Source organism: Denticeps clupeoides, chromosome 12 (assembly GCF_900700375.1).
Source record: "Denticeps clupeoides chromosome 12, fDenClu1.1, whole genome shotgun sequence".
Classification (NCBI taxonomy): domain Eukaryota; kingdom Metazoa; phylum Chordata; class Actinopteri; order Clupeiformes; family Denticipitidae; genus Denticeps; species Denticeps clupeoides.
In genome coordinates this window covers 3,709,221-3,720,959 of record NC_041718.1, presented here as the reverse complement: position 1 = coordinate 3,720,959, position 11,739 = coordinate 3,709,221, and the positions used below count along the sequence as shown (strand labels likewise).

The 11,739-nt window shown below is 46.1% G+C and overlaps 2 non-coding genes across 2 annotated transcripts; one reads left to right on the top strand and one right to left on the bottom strand.

Moving 5' to 3' along the window:
* Window positions 1-7,956: 7,956 nt before the first annotated feature.
* LOC114801525 (U6 spliceosomal RNA) lies at window positions 7,957-8,063 on the top strand. The gene has a single exon (XR_003751562.1). It is a non-coding gene; the product is annotated as a U6 spliceosomal RNA (small nuclear RNA).
* A 2,641-nt stretch (window positions 8,064-10,704) lies between these two features.
* On the bottom strand, window positions 10,705-10,811 carry LOC114801526 (U6 spliceosomal RNA). The gene has a single exon (XR_003751563.1). It is a non-coding gene; the product is annotated as a U6 spliceosomal RNA (small nuclear RNA).
* Window positions 10,812-11,739: the final 928 nt, after the last annotated feature.

The following is an 11,739-nucleotide window of genomic DNA, read 5'->3' as shown; positions in this document are numbered from 1 at the left end:
CAAAAACAGAGAAAAGAAGGAAACTGCCAGTAGGCTGATGCCAGGGGTGCTTTTATTGTTCTGTGTGCCGAAAATGGAGAAGCTCCGTCTGTTCTGGGTTAAGTGCACACGCGAGCATGTGGAGGTTCCAGGGACAAAAACGCTACTGATAAACTTCCGCTGACTGATTAAAAAACGAATGTTGGAGCCATCACCAAGGAAGCGGGAGTTTGGCTTGCAACATGCAACTTTTTTTGTTGTTTTAGTGCCTTCTGCTTCTCCACAATTTCCTTCACCATCCTCTCTACATCGTCTTTTGTCAGAGATGATTCTGGCACTGGGGGACTCCTGGTGGGAGGGTTAATTTCTGCTGGTGGCAGGGTAGTGAACGTAACCTTGATGCTGCCACAGGTTCTGAGTCTCTTGGAGCATCTCCTCACTTGTGTTCAGTGAAGAGCTGGTGTTCTTAGCCAGGCGCTTCATATACTTTGCAGAGCTGTCCTTTCCACTCAATCAGAGCAGAGCTGATACCTCCAATGTGGCAACGATGAGCAGTGTATGGGGATGGTTCTTTGCTCAGTGGCACCTCAGCCACTGAGCAACCCCATGGCATTCCCAGACCAGACTGGAGATATAATTTCTCCAGCGTGTCCTGGGTCGACCCAGGGGCCTTCTGTAGGTAGGACATGCCTGAAACAGGGAGGCACCCAGGAGGCATCCTAACCAGATGCCCGAACCACCTCAACTGGTTCCTCTCGATGTGGAGGAGCAGCGGTTCTACTCGGGAGTCCCTCCCGAATGTCCGAGCTCCTCACCCTATCTCTAAAGCTGTGGCTGGCCATCCTACGGAGGAAACTCATTTTGGCCGCTTGTATCCGCGATCTCGTTCTTTCGGTTATTGTTGAGGTAAACCGAGAGCCTTGCTTTCCAGCTCAGCTCCCTCTACACCACGACAGATTGGTTTAGCGTCCTCATCACTGCAGACGCTGCCCCAATCCGTTGATTTCCTGCTCCCTTCTTCCCTCACTCATAAACAAGACCCCGAGATACTTAAACTCCTCCAATTAAGGCAGGACCTCTCTCCCGACCCAAGACCCAAGGCAAGACACCATTTTCCGGTCAAGAACCATGGTCTCAGATTTGGAGGTGCTGATCATCATCCCAGCCGCTTCACACTTGGCTGTGAACCTACCCAGCAAGAGCTGAAGGTCAGAGCCTGATGAAGCTAGGAGGACCACATCATCTGCAAAAATTAGAGACGAGATTCTCCTGCCACCAAACTCGACACCCTCCACACCACGGCTGCGCCTACAATTTCTGTCCTTATAGGTTATGAATAGAACTGATTATGGAGGCCAGCTCTGGTGGAGTCCAACTCTCATCGGGAACAGGTCCGACTTACTACCGGCTATGCAGACCAAGCTCACGCTCCTCTGGTACAGGGAATGAATGGCCCTTAACCAAAGGCCATCCACCCCAGACTCCTGGAGCGTCTCCCATAGGGTGCCCCTGGGGACATGGTCATAAGCCTTCTCCAAATCCACAAAACACATGTGGATTGGTTGGGTAAACTCCCATGCCACCTCCATTACCCCAGCAAGGGTAAAGAGCTGGTCCACAGATCCACGGCCAGGATGAAAACCACAATCTGCCCACACAATGTTGCAGACATGTATCAACCATGACAGCCCTACAACATCCATAGCCATGAGATACCCAGGATTAGAGGCGTGAACCTTCACTAGTCTCACGATTTGATTTGATTACGATTATCAGTGCCTCAATATCGATGCATCGCGATGCATCCATGAAATACGAAAGTCACCTGCCCCCGACTTCGAGAATTGCCTGACCCCCTTGAAACCACGAAAGAACCCCTGGAACTTCCTGGCCACGACCTCTGCCTGCCCCTGACCTTGAGCCTGCCTGATCCTTCGGTTAAGACGTGAGTCCTGCAGACCAATACGTCCTCCCGTCCAGTCCACGCTCCCGGATCATCCTGAAACCCGCTGTCTTCCGGTTCTCCTCTGCCCCGGTACTTCCCACAGATCCCGAACTCACTCCCCACTGCGCAGCAGCACATCCACTGCTTCCTCCCTGTCCTCATTCCACGCCAGTCTCTCCCTCACCGACCAAACGTATCCAGTGTCCTCTCCCGGTACGACGGCTTGTCCCCCCGCCCATAGTATGTCTGCAAGTGCGTCACAGGATTCCCCTTGTGACAAAAACGTGTCTAAAAACCCGCATTCCACAAGTCTGAGGATGTCTGACCACCCTATTAGAACCCTTATTCAGAGCGACTTAAAATCAGTAGTTACAGCGACAGTCCCCCCCCTGGAGCAACTTAGGGTTAAGTGTCTTGCTCAGGGACACAATGGTAGTAAGTGGGATTTGAACCTGGGTCTTCTGGTTCATATGCGAGTGTGTTACCCGCTACCACCCATTCGAACTAACGCTCCAAACCCGAGTCAGTGAATCGGACGGTTAATTCCTCCACAGCCGAAAACATGCAGGTGAATATGAATCGCCTGGAGCAGTTTAGTGAATCCCTCAGAGGGAGATATTTTAAACAGTATTCTTTACAGGGAGTGCAGAATTATTAGGCAAATGAGTATTTTGTCCACATCATCCTCTTCATGCATGTTGTCTTACTCCAAGCTGTATAGGCTCGAAAGCCTACTACCAATTAAGCATATTAGGTGATGTGCATCTCTGTAATGAGAAGGGGTGTGGTCTAATGACATCAACACCCTATATCAGGTGTGCATAATTATTAGGCAACTTCCTTTCCTTTGGCAAAATGGGTCAAAAGAAGGACTTGACAGGCTCAGAAAAGTCAAAAATAGTGAGATATCTTGCAGAGGGATGCAGCACTCTTAAAATTGCAAAGCTTCTGAAGCGTGATCATCGAACAATCAAGCGTTTCATCCAAAATAGTCAACAGGGTCGCAAGAAGCGTGTGGAAAAACCAAGGGGCAAAATAACTGCCCATGAACTGAGAAAAGTCAAGCGTGCAGCTGCCAAGATGCCACTTACCACCAGGTTGGCCATATTTCAGAGCTGCAACACCACTGGAGTGCCCAAAAGCACAAGGTGTGCAATACTCAGAGACATGGCCAAGGTAAGAAAGGCTGAAAGACTACCACCACTGAACAAGACACACAAGCTGAAACGTCAAGACTGGGCCAAGAAATATCTCAAGACTGATTTTTCTAAGGTTTTATGGACTGATGAAATGAGAGTGAGTCTTGATGGGCCCGTGGCTGGATTGGTAAATGGCAGAGAGATCCAGTCCAACTCAGACGCCAGCAAGGTGGAGGTGGAGTACTGGTTTGGGCTGGTATCATCAAACATGGTACCTTTTCGGGTTGAGGATGGAGTCAAGCTCAACTCCCAGTCCTACTGCCAGTTTCTGGAAGACACCTTCTTCAAGCAGTGGAACAGGAAGAAGTCTGCATCCTTCAAGAAAAACATGATTTTCATGCAGGACAATGCTCCATCACACGTGTCCAAGTACTCCACAGCGTGGCTGGCAAGAAAGGGTATAAAAGAAGAAAAACTAATGACATGGCCTCCTTGTTCACCTGATCTGAACCCCATTGAGAACCTGTGGTCCATCATCAAATGTGAGATTTACAAGGAGGGAAAACAGGACACCTCTCTGAACAGTGTCTGGGAGGCTGTGGATGCTGCTGCACGCAATGTTGATGGTGAACAGATCAAAACACTGACAGAATCCATGGATGGCAGGCTTTTGAGTGTCCTTGTAAAGAACAGTGGCTATATTGGTCACTGATTTGTTTTTGTTTTGTTTTTGAATGTCAGAAATGTATATTTGTTAATGTGGAGATATTATATTGGTTTCACTGGTAAAAATAAATAATTGAAATGGGTATATATTTGTTTTTTGTTAAGTTGCCTAATACTAAAACTAAAAACCACTTGCAAAAACATTCAGCTTTGATATTAATTAGTTTTTTGGGTTCATTGAGAACATGGTTGTTGTTCAATAATAAAATTATTCCTCAAAAATACAACTTGCCTAATAATTCTGCACTCCCTGTACAGAATTCCTTTTTTTCAAATTCAACTGAATTAAACTAAACATCCCATTTCACACGACTATTATTTACGACTTTGGTACTGTGTGTACACAGTCCCACACAGTACACAATCTGCGTGTTTTCCTAAATGTCGTGTCGTAGATCTCTGGACACTCAGAGGAGGGTCCATTTCTCCTCCGTTCCCGCTTCGTGTGTGTGTGTGTGTGTGTGTGTTTCGAAGTGGCAGAAAGAAAACGCGGCCGCTGGGGTTCTGTTTGTCACGCGAGAATCTGTCATGGCCGCCGGGTGCTGCGCAGTGTTAACATTCCGACCCGGAGCGGCGGCGTGCTCTGTAGATCAGGCCGCCACAGTCACTACCGGCACTACTTTTTTAACGAGAACATTTATGCTGCCGTCAAAAAATCCCAAAGCAACATCATTATGATGGGATCGATTATGTTCTACACTGCATCGATGCAATGTGTGTACCGTGATGCATCGATTATACGATTAATTTCAACACCCCTACACAGGACGGATCTCATACACCCCCGGGGCTCCACTGCTTTGTAACTGGATGACTACCTCTGCAACTTCTGCCCATGAGATTTTACAGTCCATATTCCAGCTGGCAGTGGTGGCCTGGCAGTGGTGGATCAAAGCACCGTCCCCCACACACTGCTCCCCAGGTGCCTGTCATGGCTGCCCACTGCTCACTCAGGGTGATGGGTTAAATGCAGAGGACAAATTTCACTGTGTGCTCAATCACTTCACAGCTCTGATTCCTCCTTGGAATGTGCGTTGGTGGGATTGAGGAGCTCCTCAAAGTATTCCTTCCGTCGCCCGTCAGCAGATACCCATCCCCACTGTAAACAGTGTGAGTGAGTTGCTGCCTTCCTCTCCTGAGGCATCGGATGGTTTGCCAGAACCTCTTTGGAGCCGATCGATAGTCTTTCTCCATGCCCTCACCAACCTCCTCCCATGCCCGAGATTTTGCCTTGGCAACTGCCACTGCTGCATCCCGCTTGGCTGTCCGGTACCTGTCTGCTGCCTGTCTGGAGACCTACAGACCAGCCATACCATGTAGGCCTCCTTCTTCAGCCTGATGGCTCCCCTTACCTCTGGTATCCAACAGCAGGTACAGGGGTTACCGCCACAACTGGCACCGGCCACCTTGCGACCACAGCTAGCAACAGCCGCCTCAACAATTGAAAAGCGGAAAAATCGGACTCAATGTCCCCCACTGCTCTTGGGATGTGGTTAAAGCTCTGCCAGAGGTGGGAATTGAAGACCATCTTGACAGGTTCTCCTGCAAGGTGTTCCCAGCAGACCCTCACTATACGTTTGGGTCTGCCAGGTCTACGTGGCATTTTCCCCTGCCATCTGATCCAACTCACGACCAGGTGGTGATCAGTTGACAGCTCCACTCCTCTCTTCACCCGAGTGTCCAAAACATATGGTCACAGGTCAGATGATACGACTACAAAGTCAATCATTGACCTGTGATGTAGTCTGCCTAGGTACCAAGTGTACAGATGGGCATCCTTATGTTCAAACATGATGTTCATTATTGCCAAACTGCGGCTTGCACAGAAGTCCAATAACGAAACACCACTCGAGTTCAGATCTGGCAGGCCGTTCCTCCCAATCACGCCCCTCCAGGTCATGCTGTCATTGCCCACGTGAGTGTTGAAGTCCCCCAGCAGGACAATGGAGTCCCCAGTCGGAGCATTATCTGGCACTTGTTCCAGGGACTCCAAAAAGGCTGGGTACTCTGAGCTGTTTTTTGGTGCATAAGCGCAAACAACAGTCAGAACCCATTCCCCAACCTCTAGAAACACCTTGTGAACCTGAAATTATTGGCCATGGGGTAGTAGTAGTAGCGGGGGTAGGAGGGGTGCACCTCATAAGAAAGTTTTTAAACATAATTATTTAATAGGCCTTGCTACGCTGATGGATTCTTGTTGGCTGAAGAACAGAGAACATGAGCTGCTTTCCTTTCCTTCTTAGTCTAGCAAGCCTTTCTCCAAAGTGAAGGGTGATCAGCAACATTTACATTTCACTGGAACTGAATGTAAATATCAAACACTGTAATGCCTTTTCTGTTTATGTCTGATATGTATGCATCTGATGCTGGCCTGGCCCGTCTGTCAAACTTGGCACAGTCAATGTGGCGCCTGAGCTAAAAAGTTTGCCCACCCCTGCTATAGATGCACAACACCCTGTGGGAGCAGCACTCAGATGCCTGGACATAGAGAGCAATACAGTACCTGGTCATGTGGAAGCAGGTCCCACCTTCACCTGCGGCCCATTCCATCATCTGTCTGGCACCTATCCTGAAGCGGCTGTAAGAGTACAAGACCAGCATCTATGGATCCCGCTCGAAGGTGATTTTGGGAACAGAAAAAAACGAAATTTAAAAAGGCAGGTGAATAGGTTATGCTCCTCCCGTGAAGTAAATTCACACACAAACAATAAAAACCTAATTTTGTCCAGGTATTTTGGTCACGGCCACCAATGTCAGTACACGAGTACGAACATGAGCAGGTCCTCATCGGTGTCCTCACCGTCTCTGAGGACCAGTCCAGGGACTACTGGAACCAAGACAGCAATAAACAGCTGCCATGTTTCAGGTATTGAACCGAGGCTGCTGTACTGACATTAAAAGTGCTTTAATTCTACTGCTAATGCACAGCTTTCTGTTTTTTATGTGTCAGAGAAGAGCTCATCGCGGTGGAGTACCTGTTCGAGCATACAGGTCTCTGGGTTACGCTGCCAGCATCAATTCGAGAAGGTGGATGAGTACAATATCGTGGACGATGTGGAAGACCCCACCAGGCTGGACGCCCTGGTCAGGTGATCCAGCTGACACATCAGGTCTGACTATTACAGGTCAGACCTGGACTGACTATTACGTCTGTGTATTACAGGTTCGTTGGACCCCAGAGGTGCTGGGAGAGTTCTGCGCTGGACGTTCCCGAGGAGCAGCCTGTGCCAGGGTTGAGAAGACTTCCAACCCAACCTTCCTCTGCCCCTGTTACTTTAGTCCTCTGTTCCATCCCAGCAGCAGCACTCCAAGGCAGCAACCATCCCTCTGATTCTGCGGCTTAGCTGCCTTGTCTTCCTGGACAACAGCACATTCCCAGGACATCATGCTGGTCACACCTTCAGGGTTCACTGCTGATTATTGTTTTTATTTAGTTGATCAAATCTTACATTTTTGTATTTGCCACAAGGGGCGCCAATCTTCATGTTACAGCTGCCCAAACATTTTCCATATTATCGCTTAACTTGAATAAATACACATGTGCTTTCTTTCTACGAGTTATCTGGCGATCCCTACGTCATGATCTGCATGAACCAAGTATAAAACGGAAGGGATAGAATTTCTATCATGTTTTCACACTGATGTGAAATGACTACTGAACCCCATAAACCATTAGCATATTAGCATTCTTTTGCTAAAGCACAGAGTTTTAAGCCTGTAATATTTTCCAAGATATAGACTAAGAGCAGCTAGTAACGCATCATCATCATCATCTCCGTCGTCTTCTCTCTTTTAGTGAGTTTTGTCTCATCTGGACACTAAGAGCCAGCTTTTTGCTGGAAAAAGCTTTGCAGGAAGTGGAATGTGGGGGACGAGGGGGGTCTACAAGGCTGCCCAATCAGAGTGTTTCAAGCATTTCCCATGGTGCCCTGCTCAGCGCACACGTCTGTACAGCAGTGAGTGTTAATGTTAATATTGCGCGTATATACAGCTCATTACAGCCCTGTAATAAAATATATATTTAAAATGTTTATGTAACAGGTTACAAGACCTTTAAAACGTATGATAGAAGAAACAGCATTGAAAACGAACGCACAGTCCCAACCGTCCTTGTGACAGATTGCCCAGCAGCCTCGGTTAAATACCGCTGCGTTTCTGAGTGTAGACGTGCTTGCTTCGGCAGCACATATACTAAAATTGGAACGATACAGAGAAGATTAGCATGGCCCCTGCGCAAGGATGACACGCAAATTCGTGAAGCGTTCCATATTTTCTTTGCTCACGAGGGACACTAAAATGTCACAATTCTCTCTTAAAAAACACCTTTAGATACAGTTATTTAGAAACAGCACAAACTAATTCCACAGCTTGTACAATAACATTTACACACATCCATGCACATTGTTGTGTTGGTTTTTTTGTTGTTTTTCTACTCTACTTGAGAGACACCATTTACCGGAATCAAATTCCTTGTATGTGCTTGCTCTGACTTGGCCAATAAATACGATTCTGATTCTGAATCTGATTCTAGTGGAGTAAAAAAAGTGCTTGTCGCAGAGCGATCGTACGTGCTGTTACCTTTTAAGAAACAGCGCCATCCAGTGGTGACATAAAAAATTGGCAGGTATTTGGAGCGGTGTTGGAGTTTTAAACGTTAAACTTCTTGTCTAGCTGCTCAAATTTAGCTCCTGAATACTTTCAAAGAGGACCATATAAACGTTTGACGCGTGAAATGCACATGGCGTAAAATGTTGCTGAAATGGATTTGGATATTTATTGAGCTTGGCTAAAATTTTGTTCAGGTAGGTGAAACAAGAATCCTGTAGGAAACTTCCAAAATCACCACGTTTGTAGCCGGTACTTGAAATATTGCCTGCAGGACACTGTTCAAAAATTCTTATTAAAAAACATCTTGATAATGACCGTCTGCTGGCCAGTTATAAAATCAAGATTCAACATTGGTTTATTGTCAGTACAACAATATACACAGTATGCCATGTATTGAAATAATGTTTCACACAGACCCCCCATAGTGCAATCATAAAAGATGGATATTATACAAGACAAGACAAACATTCAAAATGTGTAAGAATGTGAAAAAACCAGGAGCATAAGGCTGGAAGTATAATGTTGTTGAGTTTATCAGTGTTCTGGTGATGGCGGTGCATTGAGAGCTCTGACTGTTTGGGGTGAAGACGTTCTAGCAGTGTCTGGCAGTTACAGTTCTGATGCTGCAGAACCATCTGCCAGACAGTAGGAGGGAGAAGCGGGCATGTGAGGGGTGGTGAGAGTCCTTCATTATGTTCCGAGCTGGACAGATGAGGTAGAGCTGGGAGATGGTGGAAGTGGAACCCCGATGATGTGCTCTGCTGTCTTCACTATCCGCTGCTCAGCGACAGTGCAGTTCCCGTCCCAGTCAGTGATGTAGCAGCAGAGAACATCTCAATGGTCCCTTGGGAGAATGATGTGAGGATGGGAGGAGGGAGGTTGGCCTTCTTCAGCTTCGTGAGGAAGTGCAGACTTTTCTGGGCTTTCTTGGTGGTGGAGGTGGTGTTGAGGTTCCAGGAGAAATTGGCATATTTTATGTTTACATTACTTTTAAATGCCAGACATTTCTGGAATTTCTGAAAGTTCATGCATATTGATAGCGACTGCTAGATGCCTGCAAAGTGAATAAAATATTCTGGAAACTAGAGCAAGCAGACACAAGCATGCACATTGGGACATTAGCATGTACATCCGGAGAGAACGTGTGTACGTGTGGATCACTGCGTGCTTACGTCACAAAATAAGCCAGATTTCATTACGGCCAGGGTTTTATTTAATTTCTCAAGCGCCGAAGTTATGATAACTTTGAAAACTGATAACTGTGTTATCGCTTAACTGCATCATGGCAGAGGGAGAGTGGCCCAAAAGATCTAAAATGCATTTCATTTACATTGACAGCATTTACCAGACGCCCTTATCCAGAGCGTCTTACAATCAGTAGTTACAGGGACAGTCCCCCCCTGGAGCAACTTAGGGTTAAGTGTCTTGCTCAGGGACACAATGGTAGTAAGTGGGATTTGAACCTGGGTCTTCTGGTTCATAGGTGAGTGTGTTACCCACTAGGCTACTATCACCCTTTTTTCACAAAATCATTCAGTTTTTATCAAATTGTTCGAGCTGGGAAAAAATATATTTATGTAAAATATATGTTGAATTGTTTTTCTATATGACCCAGCCCTAACTTTAGGTCAATCTGATACAGTCTTGGAGGTTAACATTAAAAACTGCAAACTCAGTTTTGTCTCTTACCACATGGTGGCGCCACACATCATCATCATCATCTTCATCATCCATACAGACTATCTGGATAAAAACCGTTTTAAATGATTGCACCGTGCTTCTTTTTGGCCCACACTCCTGCCGCTTGACCCCTGGCGATACCAAGCAGAGTAAATTAGCATAAACTCATGTACAGGACACAGAATTAGCAAACACAGACATGTTCTAAATCAAACTCAAGACTGTGACGTACACTTAACGGGCCTCATTTATTAATCCCCGCAAATAATCGGGTGTGATTCATGAAACGGGGGAACCTGCGCCGACCTGTGCGTACAGCCGCAGCCCATGAGGCACCTGAAGGTGGCAAAGATGCTCCGAAGAGAAGATTTCTTCTAATATTACTATTGCGCTGAAAACACAAAAATAACAAAGGTGTTAATTTATTCAGGTGCAGATGAATAAAATGGTGCTGCTGAGCGAAATAAAACAGGCTGATAAATTATGTTCATGGAAGCAGATATGAACAACATATTGTGTCCAAAAAGGCCTTTAAAACAATACAACGCATCTTTTAATTGCAACGTGAGACAAATAAGGTGTTTTTTAAGAGAGAATTGTGACATTTTAGTGTCCCTCGTGAGCAAAGAAAATATGGAACGCTTCACGAATTTGCGTGTCATCCTTGCGCAGGGGCCATGCTAATCTTCTCTGTATCGTTCCAATTTTAGTATATGTGCTGCCGAAGCAAGAACGACTGCACTCAGAAACGCAGCGGTATTTAACCAAGGCTGCTGGGCAATCTGTCACAAGGACGGTTGGGACTGTGCGTTCGTTTTCAATGCTGTTTCTTCTATCATACGTTTTAAAGGTCTTGTAACCTGTTACATAAACATTTTAAATATATATTTTATTACAGGGCTGTAATGAGCTGTATATACGCGCAATATTAACATTAACACTCACTGCTGTACAGACGTGTGCGCTGAGCAGGGCACCATGGGAAATGCTTTAAACACTCTGATTGGGCAGCCTTGTAGACCCCCCTCGTCCCCCACATTCCACTTCCTGTAAAGCTTTTTCCAGCAAAAAGCTGGCTCTTAGTGTCCAGATGAGACAAAACTCACTAAAAGAGAGAAGACGACGGAGATGATGATGATGATGATGATGCGTTACTAGCTGCTCTTAGTCTATATCTTGGAAAATATTACAGGCTTAAAACTCTGTGCTTTAGCAAAAGAATGCTAATATGCTAATGGTTTATGGGGTTCAGTAGTCATTTCACATCAGTGTGAAAACATGATAGAAATTCTATCCCTTCCGTTTTATACTTGGTTCATGCAGATCATGACGTAGGGATCGCCAGATAACTCGTAGAAAGAAAGCACATGTGTATTTATTCAAGTTAAGCGATAATATGGAAAATGTTTGGGCAGCTGTAACATGAAGATTGGCGCCCCTTGTGGCAAATACAAAAATGTAAGATTTGATCAACTAAATAAAAACAATAATCAGCAGTGAACCCTGAAGGTGTGACCAGCATGATGTCCTGGGAATGTGCTGTTGTCCAGGAAGACAAGGCAGCTAAGCCGCAGAATCAGAGGGATGGTTGCTGCCTTGGAGTGCTGCTGCTGGGATGGAACAGAGGACTAAAGTAACAGGGGCAGAGGAAGGTTGGGTTGG